The 18,066-nt window shown below is 24.5% G+C and overlaps 13 non-coding genes across 13 annotated transcripts; all 13 read left to right on the top strand.

Annotated features, from left to right (window-relative positions):
- The first annotated feature begins 2,114 nt into the window (after nucleotides 1–2,114).
- Nucleotides 2,115–2,188, top strand: LOC124928356. Its single transcript, XR_007098555.1, has one exon. It is a non-coding gene; the product is annotated as a small nucleolar RNA R12 (small nucleolar RNA).
- Nucleotides 2,189–2,241: 53 nt separating this feature from the next.
- Nucleotides 2,242–2,331, top strand: LOC124928332. Its single transcript, XR_007098534.1, has one exon. It is a non-coding gene; the product is annotated as a small nucleolar RNA SNORD24 (small nucleolar RNA).
- A 64-nt stretch (nucleotides 2,332–2,395) lies between these two features.
- On the top strand, nucleotides 2,396–2,470 carry LOC124928354. The gene has a single exon (XR_007098554.1). It is a non-coding gene; the product is annotated as a small nucleolar RNA R12 (small nucleolar RNA).
- Nucleotides 2,471–2,562: 92 nt separating this feature from the next.
- LOC124928338 lies at nucleotides 2,563–2,652 on the top strand. The gene has a single exon (XR_007098538.1). It is a non-coding gene; the product is annotated as a small nucleolar RNA SNORD24 (small nucleolar RNA).
- A 139-nt stretch (nucleotides 2,653–2,791) lies between these two features.
- LOC124928352 lies at nucleotides 2,792–2,865 on the top strand. The gene has a single exon (XR_007098552.1). It is a non-coding gene; the product is annotated as a small nucleolar RNA R12 (small nucleolar RNA).
- Nucleotides 2,866–2,959: 94 nt separating this feature from the next.
- On the top strand, nucleotides 2,960–3,049 carry LOC124928340. The gene has a single exon (XR_007098540.1). It is a non-coding gene; the product is annotated as a small nucleolar RNA SNORD24 (small nucleolar RNA).
- Nucleotides 3,050–3,189: 140 nt separating this feature from the next.
- LOC124928351 lies at nucleotides 3,190–3,263 on the top strand. The gene has a single exon (XR_007098551.1). It is a non-coding gene; the product is annotated as a small nucleolar RNA R12 (small nucleolar RNA).
- A 94-nt stretch (nucleotides 3,264–3,357) lies between these two features.
- On the top strand, nucleotides 3,358–3,447 carry LOC124928339. The gene has a single exon (XR_007098539.1). It is a non-coding gene; the product is annotated as a small nucleolar RNA SNORD24 (small nucleolar RNA).
- A 140-nt stretch (nucleotides 3,448–3,587) lies between these two features.
- On the top strand, nucleotides 3,588–3,661 carry LOC124928350. Its single transcript, XR_007098550.1, has one exon. It is a non-coding gene; the product is annotated as a small nucleolar RNA R12 (small nucleolar RNA).
- A 92-nt stretch (nucleotides 3,662–3,753) lies between these two features.
- LOC124928334 lies at nucleotides 3,754–3,843 on the top strand. Its single transcript, XR_007098536.1, has one exon. It is a non-coding gene; the product is annotated as a small nucleolar RNA SNORD24 (small nucleolar RNA).
- A 281-nt stretch (nucleotides 3,844–4,124) lies between these two features.
- On the top strand, nucleotides 4,125–4,214 carry LOC124928335. The gene has a single exon (XR_007098537.1). It is a non-coding gene; the product is annotated as a small nucleolar RNA SNORD24 (small nucleolar RNA).
- Nucleotides 4,215–4,360: 146 nt separating this feature from the next.
- Nucleotides 4,361–4,434, top strand: LOC124928353. Its single transcript, XR_007098553.1, has one exon. It is a non-coding gene; the product is annotated as a small nucleolar RNA R12 (small nucleolar RNA).
- Nucleotides 4,435–4,506: 72 nt separating this feature from the next.
- On the top strand, nucleotides 4,507–4,596 carry LOC124928333. Its single transcript, XR_007098535.1, has one exon. It is a non-coding gene; the product is annotated as a small nucleolar RNA SNORD24 (small nucleolar RNA).
- Nucleotides 4,597–18,066: the final 13,470 nt, after the last annotated feature.

Below are 18,066 nucleotides of genomic sequence, written 5' to 3'. Positions count from 1 at the left end.
GTGAAATCTCTTAGCCGCTCTACTCCGAACTTAGAATCGTATAGATCGACATCGATAACAGTATAATCGGATTACTTCTACGCAACCGCCATCACTTTTAGGGTATCATCATCCTTATTATCAGTAATTGATGATCCATTGGATTTTGAAAAACAAAATTTGTTGATCGTGGCGGTTCCAGGTGAATACGGTATGCAAGGAACGTTATTTGCCCAACTTAATTATAACAAATAAACAAATAAACTGAAGACAAACAAACACACATGTAACAAGTAAAATAGAAATAGACCATCATTTATTATGTTATTGAATTAGAAATAGACCAAAGTGTATTTCGTCAAATTGAAATAGGAGTCATCATCAGCTCATTCATTCCATCAACTAACCATTTAACTATCTCCTTATATTCTGCTTTCTTTAGTAAATTCCAGTCTGTCAGGTATAGGGCCAATCCCGAGTTTTATGTTGTCCTAGTCACCGGTAGAAACAAATGTATTCTTTTGTTACCCTAGGTCTAATTTAAAAAGTTGATAAAAATTGATTTTTGGTAAGATTTGAACCTATAACCAAATAAAATTTTAAATTTTTATCTTAAACCATTAAACTATAATATTTTATGTTTAAAAATACAATAGATTTGACTAAACATCTTATTATTTGAATAAATGAATTCCGGACTATGTGTTTAATAAAAAGGCCTAAGTTGAAGCAACCTATTATAAATTTATCTGTTTATACATTTTACTATATATTGATATTTTAAGATATTTATAGAGATGACAATAGGGCGGTTCGGAACGGGGATTATATTTACCATTTTCATCCTATTTTTATTTCGAGGATATTTTTAATACCAACCCCGTCCTGTTTGGTTTCGGGAAATTCCCGCGGAGCACCGTTTATAAAATATAAAAAAAATTAAAAAAATACACAATAAAATTATAGAAACAATTTTTTAATATAAATATATTGTAATATATTGAAATTTTATATTATTATAAAAAAATTAAATTTATAACTCTTATAAAATATAATTAATAAATAAATATATTGGTGATTTTATATATTTAATTGTGTTTATAGTGTTCGGAGAATAATCATTATGAGAGCGGGAGACACCCATATAATCACCGCACTATCCCATTCGATTTTGAAGAAAAACAATCTCAAATGGAACAATTCGATTCAATTATTACGAGCAGTTTCAAATTGGCATCCTATATATTTGTCATTTGATACTTCCTTCCTATAGATAAATTTGAGTTCATCTAACAAACAAAATTCTTAATTTATTTTTAAAGGAATTTTAAATATATATGTTTATTGTTTATATTTAAATCTATAATTTTTGTTTGGTTCGACAATGTTATTTTTGTTTACATTTATTTTGTTAAAATAATAATTTTTAATATTGTTATTAAAATTGATATTAGATAATATATATACAAATGAATATCTTTACATAATGGTCCAATTAACTTAGAAATTCAATTGACTAATAAACCCTCTTTTGTAGATTTGATGGCTAAATTGGTCAACTAATTAACGTAATTGTTATTTTTCTTAAAAGTTCACTCCATTATCTGTTTCTAAATATTTCAAAGATAGTTTCTTAACTTTACATTTTGTTGAAACTAAATTTAGATATGTTTTATAAGTTTAAGGGCATAAATGATAATTTATCCCCGAAAGTATGTTTTATATGAGTTTTCTAGGGTTTCAATGGGGCGGCGCCTCTGTCTATCTCTCTCTCTCTCTCTCTTTATAAAGGAAAGATGATTCTGCAGAAGTCGATATACAATCACAAACTAGGGTTTGAGGATTTCAACATACAAAGTCAGTTCGTATTTCTCTTTGTCTTGTTCAGATTCTGTTCTCCATTGATTTCTCTTGCCTAATATTGCAATTCCTTGATCCAATATGTGTGGAACAAGGATCTATCGTTAGGCCAAAGCATATGCCTCCGTTTATACGTATAATATATGTATAAACGGTTTCATTAGATCCGAATAATCTTTCTTCAAGTAGATCTTTTCGGTGATAAGGAGGATACAATTTTTCCTTCAATTTGCTTTGATATGATTCAGTTTTTACTTGCGATGAATTGATGGATAATTGGTATGATGACATATATCATTCGGATTCCCACTGAATTTAATATTGATTATAAAAGATGATTCTGACTGTTTATCTTATCCATTTATCGTATTATTCTCTAGATTTGTTGATTTTCTGTGTTATGGCCAGTGATGTAATCAAATATTTGCTACTCTTGATTGGGGAGCTTGTTTCCTCATGTGATGATTCTTATCCACCAAGATCTCTGAGGCCTCTTATTAATATTATTTTTCAATCATTTCATAATCAATTTGCAGTTAAGATGAATGGATGAATGATTTGAATGATGAAATAAATCATTCGGATTCCCACTGAATATAAATTTGATTATAAAAGATGATTCTTGACTCTTCATCTCATCCATTTGTCTTGATTTATTCTATAGATTTGTTAATTTTCTCTGATTCTTGATTGATTTTAAAAAGACTTGGAATTTTATAAATTGGTCAGTGATGTAAGCAGATATTTGCTACTCTTGATTGGGGAACTTGTTTTCTCATATGATGATTCTTATCCACCAAGATCTCTGAGACCTCTCTTCATTTAGGATTTGTTTCACCTAAATTATCAAAGTGGTTGTTCAGAAAATCTTTAAAACATGTTTTATCAGTTGAGTTTTGATTTGATTTTATGGTTAGTTTTGTACCAATATGTTATAATGAATGGATGTATGATTTGAATGATGAAATAAATCATTCGGATTCCCACTGAATATAAATTTGATTATAAAAGATGATTCTGACTCTTCATCTCATCCATTTATCTTGTTTAATTTTATAGATTTGTTAATTCTCCCTGATTATTCTTCATTGAAATTAAAAAGACTTGAATTTTATAAATAGGTCGGTGATGTAAGCAGATATTTGCTACTCTTGATTGGGGAACTTGTTTTCTCATATGATGATTCTTATCCACCAAGATCTCTGAGACCTCACTTCATTTAGGATTTGTTTCACCTAAATTATCAAAGTGGTTGTTTAGAAAATCTATAAAAACATATTTTATCAGTTGAGTTTTGATATGATTTTATGGTTAATTTTGTACCAATATGTTATAATGAATGGATGTATGATTTGAATGATGAAATAAATCATTCGGATTCCCACTGAATATAAATTTGATTATAAAAGATGATTCTGACTCTTCATCTCATCCATTTATCTTGTTTAATTTTATAGATTTGTTAATTCTCCCTGATTATTCTTCATTGAAATTAAAAAGACTTGAATTTTATAAATAGGTCGGTGATGTAAGCAGATATTTGCTACTCTTGATTGGGGAACTTGTTTTCTCATATGATGATTCTTATCCACCAAGATCTCTGAGACCTCACTTCATTTAGGATATGTTTCACCGAAATTATCAAAGTGGTTGTTTAGAAAATCTATAAAAACATGTTTTATCAATTGAGTTTTGATATGATTTTATGGTTAATTTTGTACCAATATGTTATAATGAATGGATGGATGATTTGAATGATGAAATAAATCATTCGGATTCCCACTGAATATAAATTTGATTATAAAAGATGATTCTGACACTTCATCTCATCCATTTGTTTTGTTTAATTTTTATGGATTTGTTAATTTTTTCTGATTCTTGATTGATGTTAAAAAGACTTGAATTTTATAAATTGGTCAGTGATGTAAGAAGATATTTGCTACTCTTGATTGGAGAATTTGTTTTCTCTTGTGATGATTATTATCCACCAAGATCTCTGAGACCTCTCTTCATTTAGGATTTGTTTCACCGTAATTATCAAAGTGGTTGTTTGTAAAATCCATAAAACAAGTTTTTTCAGTTGAGTTTTGATATGTTTTTATTATTAATTTTGTACCAATATGATATAATGAATGTGTGTATGATTCCCACTGAATATATAATTTTGATTATAAAAGATGATTCTGACTCTTCCATCTCATCCATTTATCTTGTTTAATTTTTATGGATTTGTTAATTTTCTCTGATTCTTGATTGATTTTAAAAAGACTTGAATTTTATAAATTGGTCAGTGATGTAAGAAGATATTTGCTACTCTTGATTGGGGAACTTGTTTTCTCATATGATGATTCTTATCCACCAAGATCTCTGAGACCTCTCTTCATTTAGGTTTTATTTGAGCTTCAATTTCTATTAGGATTGTATGTGTTTTTTTGAAGAATTTTTGTATTATCAAAGTGGTGGTTTAAAATATTTACAAAAACCCTTTTCATTTCTATTTTTTGAGATGAATGGATGTATGAATTGTATGATGAAAGAAATCATTCGGATTCCCACTGAATATTAATTTTGATTATGAAAAGTATTCTGACTTTTTATTTCATCCATTTATCTTTTCTAGATCCTTTACTCTTGATTCTTTCCTTCATTATCTTCTTTTCTATTATGAGCCAGTGATGTAAGCAAATATTTGCTACTCTTGATTGGAGAACTAGTTTCTTCATATGATGATTATTATCCATCAAGATCTCTGAGGCTTAATCAAAATGTTTATTTTGTTTTTCAAAGAATCTGAAAGCATGAAATTGTCTTATTAATGTAACCAAGTTGACATTAATTGTCTTATTAATTGTCTTCATATGATGAATATAATGCAAATGTTTTAATAATATAGATTTCCAGTTACTTGAACAATTTTGCTCCAAAATCCAAACAATTGTCTTATTAATGTAACCAAGTTGACTGTTTCACAATTTCCCGTCAATAACTATGATCTCTTAATTCACAATTGAAAGAAATAGAATATTTATTTATTTTATTCAGAAGATTACCTTTTAGGGTTCTATAATTTCAGAGGTTCTGTTTTCCATAAGTAAGCTGAATCTCTTGTTCATTTGATTTTTATTTCTGTTTGATGATCCTTAAGACGATTTTTTGTTGTAATTGTATTTCTTCTATGATGTTGAAGAAAATATATATATTTGATTATAAAATGTTTGATTTATGTATTAGGAGGATTGGATGTATTGTTCTATAGTTCTACTATATAATTATGAAAAAAGCTCATTTATATCCTTTAAATCGTACCACTATAAAAATAGTAAACATAGTTGATTTTAAATTTAAATTTATATATTTATTATTTTAATATTAATATAATTTTTTTCTTTTTTATTAATTTAACCATAATTTTTGTTTTTATTTCTCTTAAATTTTTAATTTTTTTTAGAGATCAACTTCTTGAATTTTGTTATTGTTTTTTAAAGATTTTTTTATTTAATTTAATATGAATAAAAATGAAATTATTAATCTTTATTTTTATTTATTATAGTTAATTTTTTTTACACAATATTGTAATAGTAATAGTAATAGTATATGCAACGAAAAAATTATATAAGATAAAACATTGGGTCCATTATTAGATTTATAGCATAAATATATTGAGAAAAAATAACATAGTATTATTAGCATAAAAAAAAAATATTGAAAGAAATCTATAATTGATTCATTCATCAAATCATTATATATTTTATATATTTAAAAGGATTTTATTTTGAGAATATAGGATTTTGATTAAAATTTCAAAAAAATTATAGATCTTCAAAATTAATAATATTCCTCTAAAGGATCTTATTTTAATAAATTATTAAAATTATTCTTTAAAGTTAGAGAATCTTTTTTAAAAAATTATTTTGATTTGAAGAATAATTTGATTTTATCTAAGAGAGTATATACACTTGAAAGGATCAAAATACTTGAAAGGATCAAAATTCCAATTGAGTTATGAGAACATAAATTAAAATGTTGGTACACAAATATATATATATATATATATATATTTATATATTAATATTTCGGATATCGGGTTTTGGTTTTGTATACTCTTCGACCTCGAATTTGATAAGGTAATCTTTTTCACTCCTAATCTCCGACCAATGGATTTGAAAGCCCGACTCTACTCAAAAGTCTGGCTCTACTTGAAAGCTTAAACAAAAATTGAGTTATTAAGCTTAAATTCAAACAAAATTTATTTTTTAAATGAAAATATCAAACTTTCACATATATTCAATATTTGAAGTATGATATTTTTAAATTAAAATATGAAACAATTATAACTATTCAAAATTTTAAAACATTTTGTCTAAAACATCAAATTATTATTACAAATTAAAATTCTAAAATACATAAAATTAAAGTACAAAATTATATAAATTGTTTGAACATTTAATATATTAATTTTTTTATTTATATTTTTTAATCATAATATACATACATAACTTGCATTAAATAATATGAAATTGTTAAGTTAAAAAATATAAATGTTAAGACAAATAACTAAAATTATATTAAAAATAAAATAAAATATATTTTTTTATTTCTTATTATATATAATATATTAAACCTTTTTTTATCTCTTCCAATATTATATATATATATATATATATTCTATCTTTTTCAATCTTAGATATATTATACTAATTATTATATTTCTAATATTTACTTTTATTATATATGATGAATTAATTTTTTTTTATATTTTTTAATATTATATATAATATATTAATATTTTTTTACCTTTTTCATTAATATTATATATAATATTCTTATTATTACATCCATAATATTTACTTTTATTATATATAATATATTATTTTTTTTTATCTTTTTTAATATTATATATAATATATTAGTTATTATATCTCGATATTTATTTTTATTATATATAATATATTATTAACCTTTATTTATCTCTTTCATTATTATTTATAATATACTTTTATTATATATATATATATATATATATATATATATATATATATATATATATATATATATAATATATTAACATTTTTCATTCTTTCCATATTATATATAATATATTAATTAATATATCAATAATATTGTTTTTAAACTTTTTTTTCTATTATCAAACAATCCTATTTTTAAATTGAAAATTAGTGTTTTTTATATTTATTCAACTCTATTTATATAAACATAAGTTTCTCCTAATACATGAAAAAACATAAAAAAAAACATGAAGAAGACTAACTTATCGATGTTAACTAACAAAATAGTTGTTTTCTTCTTTTATATATAGATTTACTTAAAACAAAAAGAAATCAAAATTATCTAAAAACAAAAACAATAACTATAAAAGAAGTTAAAATAAATTTTAATTATCTATAAGCTTTTATGAAATAATGAAATGAGAAGAAATGAAGAGTAAAAGAAATTATGAAAATTAAATAAGAAAAGATAAAAAAAAAAGTAAAGAAGAAATATAAGAGTAATTGAAAAATAAGAATAACTAAAGAAGAAGAACAAATAAAAATAAAGTAACTGAAGAAGAATATGATGAATAAACGATATATTAAGAATTAAAGTTTTAATGTAAGGATTATGGTCTTCATATGAGTTTTGAAGAGAGAAGGAAGGAAAAAAAATATTATTTAATATTTAAATATTAAATAAATAAAAAATATTTATATGTATTATAAGACTCGAAAAAGTTCGACAAGTTATCGAGCAAATTTTATATAAGTTCTAGTTCGATTCGAATAATAAACGAATCGACTCGAACTCGGTCAAAGTCAAGCTCAAGTCGAACTCGGCTCAAGTCGAACTCGGCTCGAACTCGGTCAAAGTCAAGCTCAAGTCGAACTTTGACCGAACAACTTGCGAGCGGCCTGACTAATTTGCAGCCCTACCAATCTTGTCTTAAAATATCCGAACCTAGTCATTGGATGTATATGGGGTACACGGATTCCATTGTCATTTTTAAATTAAAATTGGGTGCATGATTGTAGTTCTTCAACAAGCGAGTCCAAAAGCCAATGGGCAGTGTAGTTCGTATAGAGCCCAACAGACTGGGTTTTTGGAATTCCAAAGACTCTTTAAATAAATTATTAGTTTTTACTTTGGGTTTAAGCTGTTAAATTTTAATGAACCATTAAAATTTGACAATTTTGTTAAAGGCTAATTTTAAATAAAAATAATTGAATTCTTATTATTTGAAATTTATAATATTTTACAAGTTTATAAATATATTTGATTTTATAATTATATATAATTTTAATTAAAAAATATATTTTTATAAATATATTTTTTATTATTATTCAAATAAATAAATTAATTATGTAAATATATTTTTTTTATAGTGTTATTTATTATTATTTTAATTAATTTTATATTTAAATATATAATTTTTTAAAAATAATTAATTTATATATATATATATATATATATATATATATAATTTAATAATTTAAGTAACTATGGAATTTATTTTATTTCTTTTTTAATTAAAAATAATTAATTTAATTTACTCTGCACAATTATTTTGATAAGGTCATTTATTTATGTATAACCTTTTGCATTGACTTGACTAAAATTACTTGACAATATATGATAAATAATATTATTTTCTTTAATTTTTTTGAAAATGGTTCTTTCAATACAAATATATGCCTTAATTTTTTTTTTTTAATAATAATAATAAATATATTTTAAATATATTTTTCAATCATTTTAAAATTTAATATATTTAATTAAATAACTTTTTTTATTATAATTTATATAATTTTTATTATTTTTTCTTAAAATTTATTTGTTTTTTTTATAATTTATTTTCACACGAAACATTATTTATTTATTTTATTTCAATATTTTATTTAATAATATATTAAAAATTTATATAGTTATTGTTATTTTTTTATTAAACAATAACATTATAATTATTTTTAGTGTTATTTTTTATTATAATAATAAATAAGTCTCAAATATTAAAAAAATATAATTTTTTTATATTAAACAGTAACATTATTTTTTTATTTTTTATTTTAGTATCTCAATATTTTAAATTTTATAATAATAAATAAATTTCAAATACATCTCTAATAATTTTCAATCTTAAAATTTTCAATTTTTTTTTTCTATTTTAAATATATTTTATTAATTTATCTTAAAGTTCTGTTTATTTATTTATATATATATATATATATATATATATATATATATTTTAAAATATTTTTTATTTCTTTAATTTCAGTATTTTTATTTAATAATATAATAAAAAATATGTAATTATTATTTTTTTTTATCAAAAAAATAACATTAATTTTATTTTTATTTATTATTAATAATTTAATATTATAATATTTTGTTTAAAAAAGAACCTTATAAATTAAAATCATATATTTATTAATAATTTAAAATATGTCAAAATATAATATTAAATATATTTGATAGATTTTATTATTTGAATAGGAGAAATATTTCATATTTGTTAAATTTTATAATTTTTATATAAATAATTAATAATTAAAAAAAATATAAATATTAAAAGACAAAAAAATATTAGGATAAATATATTTGATTTATTATTTAAATATTTATTAATTAATTAATTTAAAATATTATTTTACTTAATAATTTTTTAGTATAAAAAAATAATATTTATTATTGTTAAAAATGAATTGTTTAAAATTTATTTTTAAAAATATTAATATTACCTAAACATCTCATTTCAGTCCATCCATCCAAGAATTCAATCAATCTTTTAGTGACATGGACAAACAAATACATTTACCTATTTTAACTATTAATATTATTTTTTTCTTTTGAATAACCTCTTATATTATTACTTTCAAATATTACCAACTTCTTAAAATATATATAAATAATTAAATATATAAAATATATAGTAATTGATATTTTTCTTTTTTTTTTTAATTTGTTTTCATTTCAAAAATATTATTTTAGGTATATAATGTTTCATTTTATTTTTTATAATCATAAATAAATTTAAAATAATTTCCCAATCATTTTAAACTTAACATATTTAGTTTCACTACCTTAATTATCCTCTTCATCATTTACATTTATACACTAAATATGAGGAACTTAGTGGTCGGAACAAACAAGGTTGGAGCAGCCTATTGGTTGTCTTCATCCTCTAATTCATCATCGATATTTTTTGTTATTCATTAAAAGATAAAAAAATTAATAACAAATTTGATAAGAAAATCTTAATTTCATTTTTTCTCATTAACTTACCGACTTCTTCATCTTCAATCTCTTTTCTTATTTCTCGGTCAACGCATAATCTCATTTAACTACCAATATTATTTCTTCTTTAATGAATCTCTCATTTTATTAATCTCGTGACCTCACTTCTACACCTAACCATCTCAACAATATCAAAATTAATTTATTACATTAAAAATAAAGACAAATTTCTATTTAGTAAAATCAAGTCAATTACACCATTTATCTTATTAGTTACGATAGATCGATTTGGAGAACTTAAAAGTAAGTCATACATTATACTCTTATATAAAGTAATAATATACATGTTTTACTCTAGTACCGACCTCTTATCCCTTACCACGACCTTTTACCCCCACTTCGATAAACAAAACCACATATCGACTTTAATCTCGTGACTTAAAACATTTTCACATTTCGGTCAATCAACATATATTTTTAATCACCAATATCTCATTTGTTACCGTTCTCTTTTATATTATCGCAAACTGTTTTTTTTACCATCACTTTGGCAAGCCAACCACCAAATCTCTTATCAAATCACTTACAACGACATTTTTTACCCCCACTTCGACAAACCAAGCACCAATCACACAATCCACCTCTCATAACGTCACCTCACACTCCTATTATTTCTCGCTAAACCAACCACTAATATCAATCAACCTCTTATCTTGTGACCTCACACTTTTTTACACCCTCTTATCCCCTCGACAAACCAATCATCAATCAACCTTTAATCTCGCGATCTCACACATTTTCACACTTCAGTCATTCAACTCTCATTCATATATTTTAAACTATTAATCTCCTTTGTTACCATCTTCTTATATTACCGCGACCTTATTTTACCACCATTTTCGACAAATCAACCACTAAATCTCAATTGACATCTCATATCGTGACCTCACACATTTTCATAGACATTTTTTACCCCCACGTCGACAAATCAACCACAATCCACTTCTCATATCGTGACCTCACACATTTTCACATACCTACTTATTTTCTTTCGCCAAACCAATCACTAATCTCTAATCTCGTGACTTCACACTTTTTCACACGCCTCTTATCCCCCTCGACAAACTAACCATTAATCGACCTTTATTTTTGTGACCTCACACATTTTCACACTTCGGTTAATTAATATCTAATTCATATATTTTTAACCACTAATATCTCATTTGTTATCGTCCTCTTATATTATTACAGTCTCTATTTTACCCCATGTACAATAAAATTAAAATATGTACATCGGTTTGGTATCATTCACACAGATGCATCGAGAAATGGTAAGACTTATTTTTAAATTTGTTTTCAAATAAATTAAAATTGAACTTTCAATTTTAGAAAGTGTAAGAATGAGCAACTCCAAGTTATGAAGATTTCATTTTGGCGACTAGCACCAAAAATGATAGATCTATTAATCCGGATGTACTGGAGAAAGTGGTAAGTATAAAATATAGTTACTTTACATTTTATCTATTACTGAGATTAACATATTTTATTGTATGATGATTTGAGACATATGCGAGCTGAATGTCTAGACACTTCTAATGTGGATTTGGTTGAAGGATGATGAGGGAGGAGATGATCGAGATGATGTGGATTATGTCACAGTTTATGTGTGGCGGTTCATCAATCAATCATGTAGTGTTTGCACAGTTTACTAATGTCAGTCAATCATCGGGCCGGGCAAGGTTCATCCACAACAATTTCACCCGTGCAACTCCAACAACAACAAGACGACAATGATTATAGGGAAGAAGACACATATTAAATAAGGTTATTATTATTATTATTATTTTGTGTTTGTTTAAGAATATTTTTTTATTATTATTTAGAATTCAAATTTTGGTGTTAAACCGAACAATTATTGTTAAAAGATTTTTAATATGATTTAATTATATTTCTATTTCAGGGTTTGTAATTTAATTAAAAAATATAAAATTTTAATTACATTATCTATACCGATTGATTATTAACCAATCGATGTTCTCGGTGTTCCATATATCCAGCGCCGACACCGAGTTTTGGACTGCCTAACCCTAGTAAAAAAAATCTATATATTTTTTTTGTTGCTTTAGGTCTAGTTAAAAAAATTGATAAAAAAAATAAATTTTGGTGAGATTTGAACCCATAATAAAATAAAAGTTTTACATTTTCATACTGAACCATTAAGCTACAACATTTTCTGTTAAAAATTACAATAAATTTAACTAAATAGCTTCCCGTTTTTAATAAATGGGTTGTCCTAAGGAGTGGGCTGCCCTAGCCCGAGGGCTTGCCGAGCTTACCCCAAGGTCGGCGCTGCCTACATAGATTGGTTAAAGTCCAATCGGTGTTTCTCGGTGTTCCATATACCGATTGGTTAAAGTCCAATCGGTGTTTCTCTATACGGATTGATTATTCATTGTTTCTCTATACCGATTGGTTATTAACCAATTTGTGTTTTTCTATACCGATTGGTTATTAACCCAACAATGTTTTACTATACTGATTGATTAATAACCAATCGATATTTCTTGAATTTATATTATCGTGAAAACTTTTAGCGATTGGTTACGATCGTATTAAATCCAATTAGTATTTTTCTATACCGATTGAAAATCAAGGTATTATCGAGCGGAAAATCGTTCGGTATTAATGTTTTTTTTATTAGTGTCATTTCGGCAAACTAACTACAAAATCTCAATTAACATCTCATCTCGTGTTACAACTTCAAACACCTCTTACCTCTCGTAAAACTAACCACAAATCATCTTAATCGACTTTTCATCTCACTCACACATTTTCATATGTATCTTTATCGTCTCAATAAACTGCCAATCAACCTCAATCATTTTTAACCATCAATATCTTCTTTATTACCGGCCCTTTATCCCGACAAATGAACAATAAATTCTCATCATTTTTATCCTTCAACAACCAATATTAATTTACCTATAATCTTTTGACATTTTTCATACTCCTGAGTCCTGTCACCAATATATCATTTGTGTTATACACCTTTTATCCTTCGACAAAATACTAATTTCTTAATTGTCCACTAATCTCATTATCTCACTGGTCTCAAACATGAAATATAAATATTTTAATCACTAAATTATTTAAAATTATTGAAATAGTTTTATAATTTCGTATATGCAAATTGTTTCACCACCAGTTAATTAATTATTATTTTAACAAACATATCATAAAAAGAAAATATTATATATATATAAATAAAAATTAAGAAAAAGATATATATATATATTTATATATATATATATATATTTATATATATATATATATATATATATATATATATATATATATATATATATATATATATATATATATGACGAGAGAATATATATATTATATATTAAAAATTTATGAGATATAAAATTATTTTTATTATATATATATATATATTATATATTAAAAAAATAAGAAATAAATGATTTATATTATATATTGAGAAATAAATGAAGGTAGATATTTTTATAATTAGGAGTGAGATATAATATTTTTATTATATATATGAAATGTTATATATATAATAATTAGGAGAAAAATAATTATATATATATTATAAAAATAAAGAAATTTGTTTAATGTGTTAAAGCTTTTATTTATATATATATATATATATATATATATATATATTTATTGAGTGAATAAAATATTTATATAACATTAAGTTAAAAAATATATATTTATACGATCAGAAAATATAATATATATATATATATATTATAAATGAGTGAAAAATAAATATTTATGATAATAAATAAAATATATTTATTCAAAATTAATGATGAAAATATATATATATATATATATATATTATTAGAAAGAAAATAATAATAAAAATAATTATAAAAGAAAAATGAATTATTATTATTGATTAGACAATATATAAAGTACTACTTTTATAATATTTTTGTTTATATATATATAAATATTAAAATTATTGATAAGACATTATAAATTTTATATGTTTAGTGAGAAACAAAATATGAAAAATTGAGAAAGATACTTATTAGGTGAGAAATATTTTAATTAATGAAAAGAATATATATATTCATATTTTTTGAAACGATTAATACCATTTCATTATAATTTCCAAATTTGAGAGGGTTAAGAATTAAAGCTATACAAAACCTAGTTATATTTAAAAGATAACAATCAAAAGAGCCTAAAAAAATGAATAGTAACATTCACAAAAACAAAAAATATAGATTACAAACGAAAAGAATACAATTTGAGAGGGTGTTTATTTCTATATAAACATGTTGTGTCATAAGACCTTCTTCCCTTTCTCCTCCCCTTTCCTTTTGCGATGTAAGAAGATTAAATTGAAGAATATAATGAGACTTACTTATTCTCATTGTGTAATCTTTCTTTGTAAGACACGTGTTAATCTGATCTAAATAGTTCTTTTTTCAGGTTTTCAAGATTTTTATCTTTGTTATCATCTACTTGAATTTCAGGATTCTTGACTTTGTTTCTTTCAGAATCAGCTTTGGTATCATCTACATCAGCCTTGATATCCTCTACTTCAGCTTGATTAGTCTGAGTATCTTCTCTCTAGTTTTCTCTACTACAACTTGACTTGTTTGAGAATTTTTTTTCATTTTTAGAGTCCTTTGATTCAACTTCTTGCTCTTCTTCCACATTTTGCTGTTTGATGTTAGACTCATCTATTTTATTTTTCTGATTTTTTTCTTTCTGGACTTTCAATATTTTATACTCCTCTTCTTCCTTATTTGAACATATTTCGTGCTGGCATATTGGAAAGTACTACAGAATGAACATCTGTGTGTCCTCCACTCATAAATGATTCTCATGACAGTAGATTTTTCTTTTTGTTAACCACTATCATTTTATCTGGCAATGTGTTTCGAGGTTTCACCTCAATGCTAATTCTAGCATATGAAAGATGTTATTCTCCTTTAGTAAGTGAGTTCATATATAATGGTATACACAATAAATATGCAAAATGACTAAAATCTTCTATATTATACATGTGTGCAGAGATATTCCAAAGTTTGAACCATATCTGAGCTATTTCCTTAGGTTTGCTTAATATGTTCAAATCTTTAGACCATCATTCTAACTTCATGCAATTGGATCCAATATATGCATGCCCGTTTTTTTAGAATTTTATCCGGATTTCATCCCTTTTTGGATTTCAGAAAATAGAGATCATATATATTTGCTGAAATTTTCTTCAGTTCTTTTTTCTCCCATTGCTTAATAAGTGTCTCTTTGGTGACTGAGAAGAAAACTCTATTATTTCATATGCAGTTTCCCATCACTACATTTTTTCATTTTTTAACACATTTTCTTCTACTACAATAGACAATTTAAATTCGAAAGGAGAATACAGTACCTCTACTCCACTTTTCTACTACAAAACACAATTTCCTTTGTATGCATGATCTTCAGCCTTTTCCCAATATTGTTTTTTCATACTTCATTAATTTTCCATATAGAATTATTTCTGATAGTATATATTTAATTTAGGAGCCTTCATTAACTCCCTCATTATTTCAACATACCATTTTACTACCACTTTATATTCATCATTCTTGAGTAAACTTCAGTCCTGTAGATAATGAATGTTAAGTTGGATGGTTGTGTTTTGCATTTTCTCCTTACTAAATACAACCTTTTTTTTTTTCTTATAATGCATCAGAAGTTTAGTAATTTGATTTTTAGTCCAAATAAATTGGCCATTTTATTATACCCTATCATCCAAACTCCTTATTTCATGCATTATTTTCTAAAGGATTTTGAGCAGCAATTAAGTTTTTATTACTTTTCTCCACTTTTTTTATTAATTACTTATTCAATTATTTTGTTAATTTCCTTCTCTACAATTTTTTTATTCCTTTAAAACAAAATCTTGCATTTTTTTTGCCTTATTGATTTTTCTTTACCCATATTCTAATAAGACTTTAGAATAAGGGATTAAAGTAAGAGCAACAATCTTGAACAACGACCTTGTTCAAACCCTAGCCGATATTTCTTAATTTCGCAACTTATAACCCTAGACAATTTTTCCCGATATGTCGAACGTGCCATATGTGTCGCCAATCTTTACTCCGACTACCAAATCAACCGAATCGCGCGACCGTGTTGATTGTGCCGATTGTGCCGAACGTGCCAGACGATCTTGATTACAACGCGATTCTTGTTAAATATGAGGATGTGCACATACTTGGGGAAGAAATTCAAGATTCCGTCGCCAGAAAATCCTCGTCGAAAATCTCCAAAGCTTTTCTCTCTAGTTTGTATCAAAATTATTCATGTATATTCATATATATTATTTGTTAAACTATATTATTGGTTATTTTTATTTAACAATAATAATTTTATATTATAGTAACTAATATATTCATATTTATTATTTGTTAAACAATAATATTATTTGTTAATTTTTTTAATAATTATAATTTGATATTATAGTATTTTTGTGTAAATATATATATATATTTATAATAACATTTATCAATTATTTAAAAATATCAAAAGTATAATATTAAATACATTTTATTATTTAAATATATATTACCTATTTATTTAGATATATATGAAATAGTTTTTAATTATTTAAACTATTAAATCAAGATAAAACATGAATAAATTAACATATATATATAAATTTTATTGGATTAAAATTTAATTTCTCTCTTGATTGCTTTTTAAAAAAAATTAAACCTTCGGACTAGGATGAAGAAATCCACTGGGTCTTTTAAGTTAGTGTTAGGTCCTTTAAAGTTGAAGAAAAAACGAAAGAATATTTATAATTAAACACTTAAACTATAAGCTACGTGTAAGAAGATATATCTTTATCAAGGTTTTGCAATTTATTTATATGGAACGAGAAGAAGAGTGTGATATAAATTAGCATAGAGGAAGATGATTAATTTTAAGTCTATGTTTATAAAAATGAATTGGAATCATCTTCTGCTGAGAATAAAATTTTATAGAACCTGACAATCTATCAACTCTGATTATTTATAAAATTTCCTAATTCTTAACTGCAGAATATATAGATCCCCAGTTGATAAATGTTTCCTGACTGATAGCTCTTTCCAATTTCAATCTCATTGTCATATAGGAGTGCATCTATTTGCCCAAAGAGCACAGTACCAAATAGAATATTAATTTGTGAGAACAAGATTCTGACTTAATGTTCAAAAATCTCACATGATGTGGCTGGCTGGCTAAGGTTATTGAATTTAAGACTCCATTGCAGGCTCCTATATATAATGATTGTTTGCTGATGCTACTTTCACTTGTAAGTAAGAAATATGAACCAGGCATTGGAATCAGGATAATCGCAATTAGGGCTCCTGAAATACACAAGTTATACAAGTGATGAATTCTAATTCTTATTATTTTCTTTTTGTGAAAAAAAATTAAGTAATGCTCATCTTTCCTAAGATTTTGGTCATATAAGATAAGTTGATACCTTGTATTCCCTCCTAAAGAAACTAACTGTTGAAGACAATACTAACAAAACAAACAGAAGGTGTGTAGCTTTTAAGTTGAGATTGAAATATTCATCCCATGTTGTTTGTATAAACCAATGCTGGAGTAGTTCCACAAGTATTCATCCATAAGAACAACATAAAATCTGTATTTATTACTGGGTTCTTTGTTCCTTGTTCTTTTTCCACCTTAGCATCTGCCTCTATCTCAATTCCTTCCTTCTCTTTTTTTCCTTCATGTATGATCTCAGTCACTATAACTAGTCTTATGTCTGAAAGCTCATTAGATTCTATATTCGATACGGGCATAACTTGAGATTGCCACAACTTTATAAGTGGTGGTGCTGCTAAAGGTACCCACCATCATCACTAAGAATAAGATCACCAGACTCAAATGTGGGGAAATGTACCTGAACTTTGATATCAACAATGAATGCTGTTGGAAATACCTCTGGTTCTCTCATTTGTATAAATT

This window comes from Impatiens glandulifera, chromosome 2 (genome assembly GCF_907164915.1).
Source record: "Impatiens glandulifera chromosome 2, dImpGla2.1, whole genome shotgun sequence".
Classification (NCBI taxonomy): domain Eukaryota; kingdom Viridiplantae; phylum Streptophyta; class Magnoliopsida; order Ericales; family Balsaminaceae; genus Impatiens; species Impatiens glandulifera.
This window is presented reverse-complemented; position numbering and strand designations above follow the sequence as displayed.